The sequence below is a fragment of the Mixophyes fleayi genome, chromosome 2 (assembly GCF_038048845.1).
Source record: "Mixophyes fleayi isolate aMixFle1 chromosome 2, aMixFle1.hap1, whole genome shotgun sequence".
NCBI lineage: Eukaryota > Metazoa > Chordata > Amphibia > Anura > Limnodynastidae > Mixophyes > Mixophyes fleayi.
Genome location: NC_134403.1, coordinates 219,645,549 through 219,663,638, shown reverse-complemented (window position 1 = coordinate 219,663,638; position 18,090 = coordinate 219,645,549). Strand labels below are relative to the sequence as shown.

At 40.5% G+C, this 18,090-nt stretch overlaps 1 protein-coding gene across 5 annotated transcripts in view; it reads right to left on the bottom strand.

Annotated features, from left to right (window-relative positions):
* The window catches only part of DLGAP3 (DLG associated protein 3), a 406,147-nt gene that overhangs the window by 109,305 nt on the left and 278,752 nt on the right, over positions 1–18,090 (bottom strand). The gene's annotated exons all lie outside the window — the stretch shown is intronic.

The window sequence follows — 18,090 nt, the reverse complement described above, 5'->3', positions numbered from 1 at the left end:
TTGGTCTGTTTATTAAATCTTCTCACAGCATGGCAGAACATTAAACACCACCAACATTGAGGAGCAGGTAAGAATACACCCATTTGAAATGTGACCCTTGCCTAGCTGGATCACAACATTAAGGAGAGGAGGAACGCGGGAAAAGTCAGAACAAATTATGGTATAGAAGACACTTCTGTCAACTATAGCTGTGAGAGGGGAAAATTATGTCTATATACAGGAAATATACACATAGGGGAGCTGCATACTGTCTGCTCTATATACTGTTTATATATACATTGTCAAGTTGTGCACTGCTCTATATACACATAATACACAGAGAGCAGCTCTCTCTATACAACTAGGGAAGCTGTGTCCTGGTTTACATACACATTGTGGAGCTCTACATACTATAGTGTTAAAAAGTGGAAATCCTGCAGGACCTTTCTGCTGGAGCCTCTATTGTGTATACATTAAATATTTCAGGTGTTTTGTTATTAATGGTTATACGCATTATTAAGTGGTTTATATTGCAACATATAATCACCTGATTCTCTCTGCTGTTCTTCTAACATTATGGATAACTGCATCTCGCTATTCGTTACATATGCCATTCAGTCAGTTGTTTAATTTGATTACCTGCATGGAAGCTATTTAAACTCTGGGATTCTTTGAATATTAATTTATATGTACATAGGAGACATATGAAGTAGAAAATAAAGGATATATATATATATATATATATATATATATATATAAACACTATGATATATACACCGAGCAGCCACAACATTAAAACCACACCTGCCTAATATTATGTAGGTCCTCTTCGTGCCAACAAAACAGCTGTCGAGGCATGGACTCCACAAGAGCTCTGAAGGTGTTCTGTGGTATCTGGCACCAAGATGTTAGCAGCAGATCATATAAGTCCTGTAAGTTGTGTGGTGGGGAATCCATGGCTCCAGCAGATCCCACAGATGCTCAATCGAATTGAGATCTGGTGAATTTGGAGGTCAAGTCGACATCTTGAACATTTTGTCATGTTCCTCAAACCATTCCTGAACAATTTTTCAATGTGGCAGGGTGCATTATACTGCTAAAAGAGGCTACTGCCATCAGGGAATACAGTTGCCATGAAGGGATGTACATGGTTTGCAACAATGTTTAGGTAGTTGGTATGTGTCAGAGTAACAACCACATGTCAGGACTCAAAGCTAGAGAGATATTTACATATATGAGAATTACATAATGGTTTGTATATACAAGTATTCTGGGTTACATATTAGTGCATTGATGATGATGTGCTGAGAGAGCACTGTGATCCAGGGAAAGAGATGTGCTGACAGCGCACTGTAAGCCATGGAAAGAGATGTGCTGAGAGTGCACTGTGAGCCAGGGAGAGATAGGTGCTCATATTAGACTGTGAAGAGGGGAGAGGAGTGCGGAGAGTGCATTGTGAACTGGAGGGAGAAAAGGTATGTGATCATACTGTAAATTTGATTCAAAGGTATCACGAGCCGCAGCGGTACTCACAGCCGCTGCGGCTCGCTTCCTGCGCCCCCTGGCATCCCGGCCGCCAAGGCAACGGTCGGAAGCTTCTTGTTCTACACTGCGTCCCGGCAGTGGAGGAAGCCGAGCGCGCACGTGCAGTACGGTAACACCTGTGGCTTGATTAAGCAAGCCTATGTACTAGCCTGTGGGCTAATTATTTAAGTATTCAATTAATTATGCAGGGGGCTGTGGGTGATTCAGAGCTAGGCTCTGATTGGTGGCCACTAGTATATAAGGCAGTGAGGTTTGAAGCCTCACTGCCGGTTATAGCGTATCTGTTCCAGTCCTGCTGACCTGCTCCTGTTCACATGCCCTATCCTGTGGATACTCTGTCTGACCTCCTGTGTATGACCCCTGCTTGGATTATTTTGGACTCTGCCTGTTTTGCCCGTGACCCTGACACTTCTTGCCTGCACTTTGGACTTTGCTACCGTGCCTGTGACTCCAACCTCCGGCGTGTTTATCAATTACCCTGCTTGCCTGTGACCCTTGACCTTGGCTATCGTTTGACTACCCGCTTCCTTCTACCAATCTCCTGGCCCGCCGCTGTCGTCCTGTATTACCAACCCACACTACACTTGGAGCTAAGTCCTGGGGGTATCCGAGTACTGGTGAGCGCGTCAAGCTCTATGGGAAAGGCAGCTGCTATAGGCGAAGATCTCCGTCATCTAGTTCTGTGGGTTGGTGATCAGGGCCAGCAGCCTAACAAAAAGTGTTGAAAGTGCACTGTGGACCAGAAGGTGAAAGGTGCTGAGATGCTGAGAGCTCACTGCGAATCAAGAAGAGATGCTGAGAGTTCACTGTGAGCCGGGGGTGAGAGGTGTCGAGAGCGCACAGTGTGCTGGGGGGACAGAGTGGTATGAACCATAAAATGATGGATAAGGGGATGGACAGCAGCAGCAGTCGTGACAGTCTAGTTTTATTGTTAGTACTGGAAGAACTAACACAGTGAAATTAGTTTTGTTAACATTCATGATAAATTTATACTTTTTATGTATGGACCCCAGTCTTTTAACGTCATATTTTATAAGTAATTTTACCAGGAATTTTGAGTTTGAAACTAGGAATTTTCAAGAATTTGAAAGTGGAAACACTATTTCCAGGGATTGCTTTTGTGTAGCACTTAGTGGCAGAAGGTATAGTTCCTAGACTAAGGCACAGGGGAATTCCTAGGGTAGAAGTACATAATTAGAGTCTTGTTTCCCCTAACACCCATCAGAATTATCCTCCTGACAGCTGCTACTTAGTGCTGTTTCTCTGAGTGTAAGGTCAACTGGTTTTGGTTCCTTGGTGTTAGATTATCATATTAAGAAAACAAGTAGAGAACCTGTCTGTTCCTAAACCAGCTTTCTCAAAATGACACAGTTAAGGTATATGAAAGATTGTTCAAGTTACTGAAGTCCATTTGTTGAATGCTTTACCATCTGCCAATCAGAGAACCAAGAACTGTAGTATAGCCATCCTACATCTAGCTTATGGTGCTTTCCTATAGCTGAAGTCCCAGGATTGGAAGGTTTTGATACAGATATGGGTTAAAAACCCACATTATAAATATATGTTATCTGTAATAAACATTATATGAGTTACATTATAGATATGAGTTATTTCCAGTCTTAATGCCCAACCATTCTATGAGTTAAGAGACTGGGTCCTTTAGATCATCTTCTCAACTCCCTACATGTGGAGTGTACATATTGGGTGACTTTAAGAAGTGGTTGTCCGCCGGGAGTAAACCAGGCGTGTATGAGACTTCAGATATCCACGGAACAGTCGGAAGGAGGATTTCCGTGATTTGTGGGGCGATATATTCATCTATATTTTGTGAGCATAAACCCATTGGGGGTGTGAAGTGAAAGGGGAGCACGGGTGACTGGTGGTGACCCACAGATCAAGACACAACTCCTTTTCACATAGAACTTTGCTCCATATGTTTTACAGTATTGCGCTATGATAAGTTTTTATGTTTCAGCAAATCACCACAGATGCTGATGTTTATGTTCACACACAACAGTGACGTGAACTGCAGTGCAACTAGGAGAGCGCTTTTTCTGTATGTACAAAACCATTTTATTGTATCCCTATGTGTTCTACTATATATTCACTGCTACTCTATATTGAAAAATAATACTGTTATTTTTTTTTATGGTATGATAGAAAAAACAATAACATGCAAATTAAAAAAAACAATATGTCTACGCTGCAGATATGTGTAACCTGGTGGAAGCGCTGTGATTGCGCAGGCACCGCCAGGCACTGAAGAACTATAAGGGTCAAGGGGGTAGATTTACTATTTACAGATTCTACCCTTTAACTATTTTGTGCATTCTACAAAATAAAACCTAGAATCTGATTGATTGCTGTAGGCGACATCTCCATTTGTTCAAATCCGCAGATTAGTAAATATACTCCAAGGGCAGAGAAGTTACTAACTATACTGCCAAAAGTATAGAAAGGACAGTTATAAAATCAGTTTACCCAGGAGCTAATACCACAGTGATATGAAGTGGGTGATGTCACATCAAGAGGATGAGGAGCAATGTATCCAGGGGCGGATCTAGAAAAATGCTGTACCCGGGGCGAGATAGGGGGTGGGGGGCGATTTAGGCCCCACCCCTTTCTAACATCTTAGGCTGCTGACGGCTGCACACTATGTGCAAGTCCGTCCAGCCGTGACAGGCAGGGACAGTGTGCTGCCCAGCTGCTCTGATTGTAGTCAGAGCAGCCGGGCAGCACACTGTCCCTGCCTGTCACGGCTGGACGTACCTGCACATACTGTGCAGCCGTCGGCAGCAAGTGTCTACTTGCAGTCAGCTATGTTGCCAGTTTTCAACTGAACATTACAACATGTATATATAAAACCTCCAGTGCACAGTAACTCAGGATCACACAAGTTCACCTTATTATTGAAAAGATTTACAGAGCAAATCTTCTAACAAGCTAACAATTAATTGAAGCAATCTTCAATTAATGATAATGTCATAACTTGCCTGAAAATCTGACAAACTGAGAGCTCATATCATATTTGACTGTCACTATTACTACTGCATCTCATTCAGGAACAGTGTTTTCTACTAGTGTTTAACTGCCAATAATTCATTATCTTCTGATGTGCATTAACAAAAAGGAGGACTTTTCATAGTTATAGTTTGTGATGCAGTATAATTAATAACTTGTGACTATATTATAATATTGCCATAAAACTTAGATTTTAATGTATTTATTAGCTGCTAGAAATGTTAATATTTTTAATAATTCCTAGTAAGTTATAAAGAAATACTTGGGTGCTCTACTGGGGAATATGTAGTGTGATGGAGTATAGACAATAAGTTATTTTGTACAATTAACTTATGGTGGAACAATCCTGCATAGCCATCTACATCTCTCTTACTTGTTGTATATCACTCAAAGATTCATACCTAATAGTTTATATTAAGCCTTAATATCATAAGCGGGCGATGGCATACATAGAGTAGAGTGATTAGGGATCATTTCAGTTGACAGCAATAATAAGTTAGTTTTATTGGATATTATGTATCATTGAAGCATCCCTTAATATCTCCGTAGCGTAAAGTGAAATAGTACACTAATCTTTCGCTCAAGTAGAGTGTTAATAGCTAGTAACAATTAGGGAAATACTTATACTACAAAGGTTATTTATTTGTCGATGATAATAGGTTCCAGGAAGGAAAATTACATGGCCATTAAACAGGTTACTGTATTGTATATATAATCTTTATTACAAACACATTGTGCATGTATAATTGTCTGTATTTGCTAATATTTTATTAACCAGCCTATATTAAATACATATCACGCCAAAGGGGTGTTTATTACATTATTATATTGTTTGAGTGTCATTCGGGGGAGGACAAATCTGATATGGAGCAGGGGTTCTCGTGAATCGACCCCCGGTGTTCAAATTCCAGAAACAGCCCTTAGAAGGAATTCAGCTTCAGGCGGAGGCACAATCTAGAGGTGAGAAACTCTTACTTAGTTCTTATTTACAGCCACCCAGCATTTTACATTCAAGGGCCCAAAAGGGTGTTACGTAAGTATCATCATCATCATCATCATCATTTATTTATATAGCGCCACTAATTCCGCAGCGCTGTACAGAGAACTCATTCACATCAGTCCCTGCCCCATTGGAGCTTACAGTCTAAATTCCCTAATATATACACACACTCACACAAAGACAGACAGAGAGGGAGACAGACAGAGACTAGGGTCAATTTTTGATTGCAGCCAATTAACCTACCAGTATGTTTTTGGAGTGTGGGAGGAAACCGGAGCACCCGGAGGAAACCCACGCAAACACAGGGAGAACATACAAACTCCACACAGATAAGGCCATGGTCGGGAATCGAACTCATGACCCCAGTGCTGTGAGGCAGACGTGCTAACCACTAGGCCACTGTGCTGCTGTGTATGAGTTATTTCCAGCCCTAATGCCCAACCATTCCATGAGTTAGAAGATTGGGTCCTTTAGATCATCCTATCAACTCCTTATTGTTCTATTATATATTCACTATTACTGTATATTAAAAACTACCGCTGTTATTTATTGATATCTTTTTTCTTATTTATGGTATTTTAGAAAAAAATAATAACATGCAAGTTAAACAAAACAATATTATGCATATTGCATACAGATATGTGCAACAACTACATTACAAATATGTACTATCAAAATGAATCAATACACACCTGTCACCAGAAGTGCCCTTGATGTACACTATAATGAGACTATGCTCTCTACACTTGCAGTCAGAATGGGGCTCTGATCTGTATTCTTTCCTCTGCTTTGTATACTAGATATTAGAAAATGCTCAGCTTTGCATACTGGTTAATTGTGATCGCTTGCATAATTGTATATTGGTTATATGTGAGCTGCATTTGTGAAGGAGCTCTATTTCCTCCATAAAATCGTTGTGGTGGAGCTTAGGACAAGGGAATCGCGGAGGGATTTCCATAATAGCCGCTCATCATGCGCTATAGCCTGCATGCACCCGAAGCCATCTCATAAGAAACAATGAGTAATTTATGAACTGGCAGGAATCCAGCTCATACGAAAAAGGCCATTCCTGGCAGTATGCTGTTTTGGGGGCTGGTGAAGGTCACTGCGCCCAAAGTAAACTACTGCATGCTGGGTCAAGGGGTTATATAAACTCTGATCCAGCTGCTGTCAATTCTCTTTGATCCCAACTCTAGACTTAATTACTTACTTACATGTGCTTGCATTTTCCCTATCTGCATATATTGCCTGCATATATTGTTATATTGTGCCTGCATTATATATATATATTATTTTAACTCCCAGCAAATATAATATACTCTTACACTGCAAATACCTAAAATGAATACCTTTATCATTATCCCTACACTGCAATAGAACGTGTATTCTCTTATTCTCTCTGTTTTACTCTCCCTTTCTCTCTCTCTTCCTTCTAGCTATCTATCTCTCTAATCTACCACTGCACATATTTGCACCCCTGTCTCTCATACGTTCCCACTTTCTTTGTGTAACTTTCCCCCTCTTTATCCGTGTACACTAGGGGCGTATTCAATTGTTAGCGGTAACGCTGATAAACGAGCGCTCAAAAAATATTACCGTTTATACAGTAATATTGCGCGCGAAAAGCGTTAATACGGTAGTTTACTCGCGAAATTTCAGCTCGCCGCTCAGGGGGCTGCGAGCTGAAATTCCGCGAGTAAATACCGTATTAACGGTAAGATTTTTTGAGCGCTCATTTATCAGCGTTACCGCTAACAATTGAATACGCCCCATGTCTCTCTCAATACATATGCATAAATAAACTTAAACAAAGTACAAGGACTAATAATACTAGCATCTACATTACTTAAATCTTTCCACATACACCAACCCACACATACATACCCACATACACACAAAATAATCCCTGGAAATTAAATACACAAAGGACAGTATTAATGAAACACAAAGTTAAATTAGCAACAGAATAGGGTAAAACCATACTTGCCAACTTATGTCAAGTATGATCCGGAAGCCTGCCGGGGAAGGTAGGAGTGCAGGGGGCGGGGCTCCGTAAATCGCATCATTTTGGCCCTGCCCCGTGACGTAATGACGCAAAACGCGTCATTTTACAGTGGGGGCGGGGCAAAACACTGCGATTCCCGGTGAATCGCGGTGTTTTGGACCTAATTCTGCCCACTTCACTAGGAAGTAGGCAGATCCGGGAGATTGCCACACTCTCCCGGGAGTCCGTGAAACTCTCGCGAAATGCGGGAGTCTCCTGGACATTCCAGGAGAGTTGGCTAGTATGGGTAAAACAGTATTAGATTTGTAGTGGAAACTCACTTCTGAAGTGGCTTAGTAACATATACTGTACAAGTTAACCCGTGCATGATACTTATGCATTCTAGTCAAATCAAGCTACTTAAGGTGTTAAAAAGGTTCTTGTCATGCATTTGGGCCATAGCCCAGGCCTCAACCACCAACCACTCCCCACTGTCACCCCCGGCAACCACCAACCACTCCCAACTGTCACTTCTCCTTCAAGAAATATATATATATTTTTTTAAAATCTTTATAAACACTTTTAACAATTAACAAATTAAATTAACAAATTAAAAACATCTTAGTATACCAAATTTCAGCCCTTTCTGAATTTTTTTTCCCACACACACTAAGAATTTAGTAGGTCAGTGTATAACTCCGCCCAGCAGGTGGCGCTGCAGCTTGGTTTTATTTTTTCCACACACACACACACACACACACACAGACAGACAGACTAACACACGCCACTAGACATTTATATATTAGACAAGTTAACCCGTGCATGATACTCATGCATTCTAGTCAAATCAAGCTACTTAAGGTGTTAAAAAGGTTCTTGTCATGCATTTGGGCCTAGCCCAGGCCTCCTCAGGGGAAGAGCGTTACTTCCCGACGTAAGCGCCCTTTTTTAACGTGGTTTTGTCCACATGTCACCACCTCTTCATTCTTCTCCATCACCTCATCCTTCATTTTCATCGCCACATCTATCCAGATGTCTATCCAGACACAGGGATCTCTCTCAGCAGTCCTGAGTATCACACTCCTCTCACTCTGTCACCCCCGGCAACCACCAACCACTCCCCACTGTCACCCCCAGCAACCACCAACCACTCCCAACTGTCACTTCTCCTACAAGAAATATATATATATATTTTTTAAATCTTTATAAACACTTTTAACAATTAACAAATTAAATTAACAAGTTAAAAACATCTTAGTATACCAAATTTCAGCCCTTTCTGAATTTTTTTTTCCACACACACTAAGAATTTAGTAGGTCAGTGTATAACTCCGCCCAGCAGGGTGCGCTGCAGCTTGGTTTTATTTTTTCCACACACAGACAGACTAACACACGCCACTAGACATTTATATTATAGATTATAACATCATGTCTGAGAAACTTTAATGTATTATGTATACTCCCTGTAAGCATTTTATGCACCATGTATATGTACATAAAAATCTCGAAATTATGTTTGTAAAGTAAAAGATTTTAAACCTTACGTTTGTTTGTATGTTTAGATAACTAAGTGAAAGGATTAATGATTTGACTGTTTATACTGATAATGCAGTATAATCAAGTTGATGATAAATTGGTATCTATTGAGCGATTAAAACATAATTGATAAGTTCATTGTAGAAACCAATGTGGTATTACTCAGGATCCAATAACATACATGAAAATGCAATGGGCTTGTACATAAATGGGCAGAGGTCTCACACAACACTGACCTTGAACCTATCAGTGGCGGATCCAGGGGGGGGGGGGGGCGATCGGGGCATTCGCCCCCCCTAGCAGCAAAAAGCTAGGTCCCAGCCGCCGATTAAAATGGGAGGGGCGGGGCTAAGCACGAGCGGGGGGCGGGGCTAAATGTGGGCCAGCCAATCAGAGTGGTCCCAGCCGGCGACCACAACGGGAGGGGGCAGGGCCAATCGCGGGGTTAACGCAGGCCAGCCAATCAGAGCAAAGGAGGGGCGTGATTATGCAAAATCGCCCCCCCTAAACATAAAGTCTAGATCCGCCCCTGGAACCCATTGTAAATAAGTATCCAGAATTATAGGAACAACGGAAAAATGACTGTGGAAGAATGGTTGATGTTCAGGTGGACATACAAGGGCTGGACCAACCACATTGATGTCGATATCGCTTTACCCCTGTAGCCATGGAATCTGTGGTAAAATCAGTGACTGACTTAGAGACTAATGGCTTAGTTATCAAGGGAAACTCAAAATGCAGCACTCCCTTATAGCCTGTTACTAAGAAGGAGATGAACACCTGGGTGTAAATGTATGAAGCTCTGTTTGCTGCAAGTTGCCGGAAATTGGTGAATTTGCAGGGGAAATTTAAAGCGGCGATGGCTTGTAAAGGCATGTTTGCTTATAAAGGCAAGTTTGCCTTTACAAGCCATTGCCGATTTAAAATTTCCCCTGAAAAGTTGCAGATTTCCGTCGACTTGCAGAAATCAGAACTTCATACATTTACCTCCTGGACACTCACAAGTAATCTCAGGGTTCTGAAAAAATATACCCCCATGTAAGCGCAGGTAGTTGCAGAACCCCCAGATACAATAATGAGAATAAATGGCAAAAGCCAAGTATTCTCAACCATTGATGTGGCTAAAGTTTTTTTCTATACCTTTGACAGAAAGTTGCTGGTAAAAGTTTGTGTTCAATGTAAGTGATACAAAAGTTATGCGATCTACAGTAAGGTTTCCACAATAGTCCTACTTACTTTCATCAAGCATTGGCAGAAGTTCTCAGTGTTTTCTTGCATCTAGAATGACTGTTACAGTATGTTAACAACCTACTCCTCTATACAGGACCCTTACAAGATAAACCTGGCTAGGTCAGAGGTCATATTTCTAAAGATTAAGATTTCACACAGCACAAAGGGTATCACGGCTTTCTGAATGGAAGCGATGGTAAAATAACCTGGAACTCTGCAGGACTTGCGTAAGTTCTTGGGGGTTGCAAACTTCATGAGAGAATTCATAGAGGAGTTTGCTACCAAGGCAAAGCCTCTCTAGGAATTACTTAGGGTTGAAAATCTCTCACTGAAAGGTTGGATGGAAGCATAGAAGAAGGCCTTTACAACACGCAGGAAAGTCCTTAAAGAAGGACCTGTGTAATTTGAAGAGTAACAGGCAAAAGACTCTCTTCTTATGACTCACAGAATTTCACAGTGGGAATTCTGGTTTATCAGGGTATCTTGTGCCATTCATCAAGAGAAAGTTTAGAACCACTCCCAGTAGTCCCTTCACATCTCCAAGTGGAGCTGACACAGCTCAATCCCCAGTTCCTGGAGCTCCTGGGCTGGAATAAACTTTTGTCTCTGTTAAAGAGTAAATTATACTGACCAGGAATGGAAGATTTACCCCAACAATGTCTTTTGTGTGCCCAAATCAACCCTAGGGCACCAACTCTCAAGCCAGCATTAGATGATGTGCTTCCAGCAGGGGGGCCATGTGCAGCCTTATAAATCAATTTTATAGGAACACTACCAGCGGGTAGCCGCAATTGTTGATATGCCTTAGTAGTTGTTTATGCATTCTCGAAGTGGGTAGAAGCCATTCCAACAGTGAATGACTCAGCTACCATTGCAGTCCTATGGGGACAAATTTTGTTGTGCCCGGTGATTTCCAAGAGTATAGAATCTGATTATGAAACCCATTTTATTGGTAAATTTATGAAAGCGCTTCGTTATGAAAGCAGTGGTTTCATATTCCTTGTCATCATCAGTCAGCAGGAATAACAGAGATACATGATTCGGACCATCAAAGCCCATTCAGCCAGGGAATTGTTACAGAAGGACTCTTCTTGGGAAACAGCATTGCCTGCAATACTTATGGGTATTAGGGAAATGAAAGCATCCACAACACGGATCACTCCATTTGAGCTCATGCAAAATGCTACTTTGCTTCTCCCAGAGAGCCTCAGCTGTCAAAATCTATTAAGGGTATAGTGGTTAAAGTGTGTTCATACAACAGATAGAGGAAAATCTCAAGGGACTGCTGTCATATGCAGCAATTTGGCTATACACCCAATCTACAGGGGGATACCCTCATACTGCTTGTAGGAGACTTATTAATGGTCAAAGATTACCATAAGGCAGGTCCTTGGGATTAGAACTGGTAGGGACCATATCAGGTCCTTGCAACAATGGATGATATCAAGTTGAATATACAGATGCGAGCAACTACCAAGAAAACTTCTCAGAGGATTCGCAAAGTATAGTAGTCCAGATTGATCAGGCAAAAACTACCTGAGCCTCCTCAACCCAATAGAAAACTTGTGTGCTCATTGAGTTAGAAAGAACAGAAAGAGTGTAGGACAGGAAATATTGCTTAAGGTCCTCGTAGGGAAAAAATAAAGCATTCCTAGCCGTCTTTCTTAGCAGACCATGGAGCCCTAGAAAAGAGCTGTAACCCCAGTACCCAGAGGACACCATTACGAATACCATTCATTCATAGGACTCTAGAGTTACAGGGAATACTGTCCTCTAAGCAAACTAGCACTACAGACATTGGTACTACTGGTAGGTGTAGTACTAGTGGGTTCTGTTACTACTCAGTACAACAAGGAGGATGGGAGGGGGGCAAAAACAACTTCAACCGAATACTACATGAGATCTGATCTTATTAACCAAAAGGGTTTCTTACAAGTAAAATGTAAGGAGAGAGAAATACATGAGCCCTACTCTAATTCCAACTTTCTACCAGGCCAATAGTAGTGACCAGTGCTATCTGTTCGAAGGGAGGGGATAAATATGTGTTATCATAGTTAGAATCCTCTAAGAAACTGAAGGCTTTCAACCAGACAAGCCTATAAAATTCACACCCAAAAAATGACAGATGTCATTGTGCGCCAACTGTCTTCTCCATGGAATGTGACAAGTAACGTAAAATTCGTACGTACACTTAGAGAATTTCAGTAGAGAACTTTAGAGTTGATAACTGGGGTCACAGATCCTATTAATCCACTCTAAAGTTTGTGAGAAACCAGGTAGACATGTTAAAGGGATGGGTAGAAACAGGACAGGAAACAAGAATAGGTGATTGTAGACTTCCTTGTAGAAAACTAAGAGGGAGAGATACCTTAATGCTACCATCTTGGTTGAGGTGCAATGGGATTAGTAACACTAAATACTATGGATTTGGAAGTTCTAAGGAGTAAACCCGTTAACCTGGCACATCATACAGAAGATAGTATAAGAAATCAATGTGTAAATCAAATCCTTGAGGACTTCCAACATGCTCACATAGAAGCCCTAACCTCTCTATTTTAGCCCTATCTATCTCCATCTTCTATCCCTATCCCTTCAGGAAAATTTTAGTAGGTTAATAGTGGGTATAATTGGAGAACAAGATAGAGCTCAGCTGGTTCTGTACACAGATTCAGAGTGAACTCTATGGAAATCTAAAACGCATAGTATAATCCCTTCATGATGGATAAAGCAATTTGACCCCACCTTTGCGGTGAGCCATACAAAATTTGGTGGCTCAAACAGTGGCATGGTTGCCTGAATCTGACCTGTACTGCTTCCTTTCTAGCTCCAGTTTCTGGTAGAGAGATTAAGGGGTACACTGCAGTGAGTTTGGGTATTCTCTTTTCTGAAGGTAAAATATTCCAACCCTGTCTTCAATCTGATATTTTAACATATGAAGGGTCACACACATATCTAATTTATACAGATGGTTGTTGGAGATGAGAAGATGCAAGGGGATCATAATAGAATTCTCAGATACCAATGCTGGGACACTGAAGGATCCTGCTTGATAGATGCATGTCCAAAAACATAATCTTATTTAAAGAATTTAGAGAATTTGGGTCAAGGTTACTGGTGCTGGTATCAACTCAAAAATGCCTTGTATAGAATTATTAACTGCACTAAAAGAGGAGTGTATTGTACCCTTAATCCCACTCTAGGTATTGATATAGCAGAAGAGAGAGAGGAAGAATGACAATCCCCCAGAGAAGTGACCAGACATCCGCCCAGATACTCCAGTGAGACTGAAGACGATCCAGTTTGGTTTTGGCACAGAAGTTGCTGCTCGATTTTGAGAAGAAGGACAACATCTTGGAGAAACTCAAACTGGAACATGATGCCATCAAAATTACATAGATTCTGTACACCATAGAGAGAGAAGCCAAGGGATATTTGTGGCAAACATTTTGGATATAGTTCAAAGGCAACATTAATCTCCTCATACATCGAATTAGGGTCCTCATTTTGCTAGTAATAATGCTATATTTTGCACTACTGGATGACTAAAAAACTCCAAGATACTGTACAACTATACAAAGAAGACAAAAAAACTATTAAGAGAGTAGGGAGGGGGTGGGGTTATGGACAGTTATGGAATATCTCTGTTATGGACATGCTACAAAACTTTCTACATGCCATATTTTTGTGTTATGGAATAGCAATACGACAAGTTACTAATTTTTTTTTAAGGACTCCACTGAGCGTTGCAAGATTATTTATTTATTTTTAGAGAATATCCTTTGGGAAAGGGGATATTTTTTCCAATTTGGATCTCTCTGGAGGTTTTTTCCTGAGATTTTGCATTTTTTTTTATCTCCATAGTTGTAGGGAGAGGACAAGTGAGAGTTTGTCATCATTGGGGTCCCTCTCTCTCCCTCTTCCTGGATTTTTATCCTTCTGGAATTGTCTCTAACATAACTTTCAAAGACTCTGCAAACCTTCAAGCAGAAAAGCATTCAGATTTGATTTCTGCTTTCAAATTCTTATACTGAGCTTTTAAAAAGACTTGGTTATAACTTTAAAAAGTACTCTCCTAACCTTGGAACAGAAAAATTGTTCTCATGGAATCTACCCAATGACTATTTCATATTCTTTGGACTTTATTCTTATTCTTAAACAATAATTTGGGCATACTAAAAGGTTAAAACCTGTTTTCTTTCTTCTGCATTTCCTTTTTCTCTTGGCTTTTTATTTCTACAGGGGTAAATGTATTAATCTCTGATTTTTGCAAATTTCCGATAGTCAATAAAAAGTTGCCTTTAAACACATTACCATTTTAAAATTTGCTGACAAAGTTGCCGAATATCGGCGATTTGCAAAGATTGGAGCTTAATACATTTACTTCTTGAACTTTATATCCTAATTCTTAATGAACAATGAATTTAATGCCAATGCTTCAAGTCGTTAAGCAAGATTTAAATCTAACAAGTATTATTCATGGACTTTTTCAAAGATATTTCTACTCAGAGGACTCTTTCAAAGATTTCTATTTATGGACTTTTCTCAAATATTAGTTCAAGGATTTCACTTGTTGACTTTTGCAGACTATCAGTTGTCCCTGTGGACTTTTAACACTTAAACTTAAACACTGCTAAAAAACTGCCCATAGTATAACTTAATATTTTTGTTCCCTTAAAAATTGTCTTAAAGTGTTAAGGTTCGTTTCACTGCAGAAGTGAGTAGATAATAGTATGAGATACCCTCAAATAGGGACAAATAATTTAAAGTAAAATTTGATTGTAGTGTCAGATTTTTGACAACAGGGGGACTGTGAATGAGCTCTGTTTCCATAGCTCCGACACACCGCTCACGATTACATCATTGTGACCTTACGTCATTGGAATCCCGGAGGCATTCCCATAATGAGTTACAGCCTGCATGCGCCGTACTCATGCGCAGTGTTATGTATGAGTTGTCCGGGAGCCAGCTGATACCAAACAATGAGTAATTGTCACACTCCGCTCCCTGGGTATCTCCACCCGAGCCTCAAAACACTGACTCTCACTTTAAACCTCTTCTTGGTACAGGCTGTCAGCCACGGTTTACATCTGTGATTACTTCACCTGTGGTTTTGGTCAGCTCTGCTATTGGTCAGGTCTCCTTTATAAGGCTCCTCCTTTCACCTATTTATTGCTGGTTCTTCAAGTCTACACCTGGCTTGGTTCAGCTGCCTGTTCCCGTTATTATCTATGCTACTTACCTGTGCCGTTCATCCGCGGTAATCGCTAAGATCTACGCTTGCTAGCTACTCTGCATGCACCGCTGAGTACTGCTGAATTGTTCCACATCCCTGTGGTAATCTGTGGCTCATCGTTGATGCATATCTGGATTCCTCTGATCTCTGAGCTCCTGTTCCACTCATTTGTGGCAATTGATGTGACCAATGTCCGCTGCCTGCTCTGCACGCACCGCTGACTACTGCTGAATCGTTCTACATATTTGAGGTAGTCTGTGTCTCTTCATCGGTTACATATTTGGATTCAATTGAACTTACATTATGTTCCACTTTTTAGTGGTACTCACTGTTGTCAATGCTCACTATGTATCCGCATACTCCACTGACTGTTTCTACTCTCCTGTATAACAGCCATGGCCCACCATCCGCAGTATACTCTGCACTCCATTGAACTTTATATTTATATTCTACTTCTTAGGAGTACTTGCTGTTGTCAATGCTCTCTATGTATTCTGCCCACATCGTAGAACTCCGCTGACTGTTTCTACTCTTCTGCACAACAGCCTTGGTCCATCATCTGCAGTATATTCTGTACTCCATTGAACCTTGCATTCATGTTCCACTTCTAAGTGGTAATTGTTATTATTATCAACCGATACTTGAACTGTATCTCTCTGTATGCTGTTTAGATCTGTTCTCCCATCTGTCATACTGGGAACTTCCCTGGAGTGCCGCGACCTGCAGGGTGGAAGCCGCTAAAGTCCAAATTCCCTTGCGGGAATCCCTGGTGAATACCTTCCACCTTGCTAGACTCCGAGCCTCTAGGGAAGTCTAGCCAATCCCAGCTGAGACAGCAGGATCTCACTCAATTCTTCGAGTGCAAACCTGACAGTAACGTATGAGCTGGCAGATAGCCAGGTCATGCGAAAGAGGCCATGTAGTGAATAATCACTTCTGGCAGCGTGCCTTGTTGGGGGGTGGTGAAGTTCACCTCCCCTCACCCAAACTAGTACATTCTGGGTCAAAGGGGTTATAAAAATCCTGGCCTAGCCCCAGTCAATTCTCTAAGATCCCTACACTACACTTACCTGGAGTTTTCAGGACACTTCTTGCACATTTCCCTGGGCACCATATATTTACATACTATGCACATTGGCTAACTATATATAATCCTGTGTATAATAAAATGGTATAACTCAATTATTTATAATAAATACCATTATGCTGAAAAACCTTGCCTAATGGTCTATAGCAGATACTATAACAGAAAATAAAAAAGCCTCTTAAACCTGAAAAGCCTGTGAAGCAGACTGAGAACCATACTGCTTCACAGGCTTTCCCATTTCATTATACACAGGATCATATATAGTTAGCCAATGTGCATAGTATGTGAAAATATATGGTTACATGCTTCTGTTTATCAATCTTTATTATTTGGCAATGAGTTTGCATGTGTTAACAAATATGTATGCTTCATTCACATGTGTATTTAATGGGAGGGGGGGGGTTAAATAATTGATTATTAGTGGGTCTGTAAATACTGGCTTGTGTTCATTATATGTATAGCAGCACTTGATAAAGGTGCCACAAGACCACCTAAACGGCCATTGGGCATTATATGACATACACTATCATGAGCTTTATTCCATCAATACCAGCACAAGATGAGTATATTCTTAAATATATAATACACTCTGCCTGAGTTTTATATGTATTGTTTTTCTACTTCTAACTTACACTGCAAATCCCTAGAATGGATACCTTATCATTATCCCTACACTGAAATGGAGCATGCATTCTCTTTTGTCTACCTATCTACCTATCTATCTACCTATCTGTCTATCTATTTATAATTCACCCCTGCACACACTCACTCCTACACCACTATCTTACTTTCCCTCATTTTCTCTTGCTTTGTGTAACCTTCCCATCTTATATCCACATGCACACTTACACTCTCTCTCTCTCTCTCTCTCTCTCTCTCTACACACGTACATAAACACACATTCACAAAGAGAAAGGACTGGTAATACATGCATCTACATAATTTATATCTTTCCGCATGCACACACCCATATATATATATATATATATATATATATATATATATATATACGAACATACACACAAAAGAATCCCTGAAAATTAAATACACAAAGGAGAGGATTAATGAAACACAAAGTTAACTTAGCAACAGACTAGGGTAACACATTATTAGATTTGAACTGGAAACTTACTTCTGAAGCAGCTTAGTAATATATATGATAATTTAACATAATGTATGTTAAATTATAATGTATTATCGGTACTATATGTAAGCATTTTATATACTGTTTTTCTGTATATGATGATTTTTTAGAGAGAGAGGGGGGAGGGAGAGAGAGAGAGAGAGAGAGAGAGAGAGAGAGAGAGAGAGAGAGGGACAAAACATACATCTTTGGCTAACTGGCAGATACAATTATTCCATTCACTGTAAGAGTGACAAGCAACACATTGTTTTACACAAGCCATAACCTCACACTCATGAAAGGCAGCATATGACCTTTGAGAAAGGTCTCTTTTGATTAGCTGCTGCATCTT